This window comes from Pterocles gutturalis, unplaced genomic scaffold (assembly GCF_000699245.1).
Source record: "Pterocles gutturalis isolate BGI_N339 unplaced genomic scaffold, ASM69924v1 scaffold11762, whole genome shotgun sequence".
NCBI lineage: Eukaryota > Metazoa > Chordata > Aves > Pterocliformes > Pteroclidae > Pterocles > Pterocles gutturalis.
In genome coordinates this window covers 5,130-5,997 of record NW_010108021.1, presented here as the reverse complement: position 1 = coordinate 5,997, position 868 = coordinate 5,130, and positions in this window count along the sequence as shown.

Sequence of the window (868 nt, the reverse complement as noted above, 5' to 3'; positions counted from 1 at the left end):
CCAGGCCTTAATAATGAATAGTGCTTCCCGGCCTCGGGCTGCTCCCCTTAAACAAAATAATAATTATAAAAAACCTTCCCAAACCAAACATGGCCCCGAGAGCAGCCCTTGAGGAGGCTGTGGGGCTCCACCCCTTACTGGGGTTGGAAAACAAAGCCACCAGTAAATGAGGAGACTGAAAAAACACCAGAGCCCAGCCTGGCCCTTTCCAAAAAGGCCTTTTTAACCATGCGGTTGCTGGACAGCTGGAAGTGCCCCATGGTCAGCCTCGGTGGGGGCAGAGCAGTGCTGGCTCCTGTCCCCCACTGAGGGGGCCTTGGAGGGGACGGGGTCCTGGCTGTGGGGTGGGGAAGGGGCACTGCTCAGCCGTGCCAGGCAGAGGTGCTGGGTCCCTGGGTGATGCTGCAGCAAAGGTGCACCCAAAAACCTGCTGTGAGTGTGCGCCAGCTCCCAGGAGAGCCGGGAGGGTGAGGGGGCGTGTACCCCTGAGGGGGGAAATTCAGTTAGGGTTGCAGGCAGCAGCTGTGGGTACAGGAAGGCATCTCAGGCTGATAAGAGCTCTGGGTCCAGGGGCTCACAGGGCCTGTGGCCGCAGGAGGCACCTCTAGGGCTCTGCGGTGGCTGCAGGCGGCAGAGCCGGCAGAGGCCTGCCCCAGCCGGGCAGCGGTGGGGGCTGCTCACAGGCCATGGCTGTGCCGGGTTCCCCAGGGCAGCCCAGGGTCTTACTCCTGTTGTGTCCCCCCTGCCAGCTCTGGGCCCCCTGCGAGGATGTGCCTGCCCTCCCCTCCCGGGCAGAGGGACACTGCCCTGGGGTGCTCAAGGTTGTGGGGGCTGTTTCCCCCTCAGCTCAGCATTCCTTCCTGTCCCG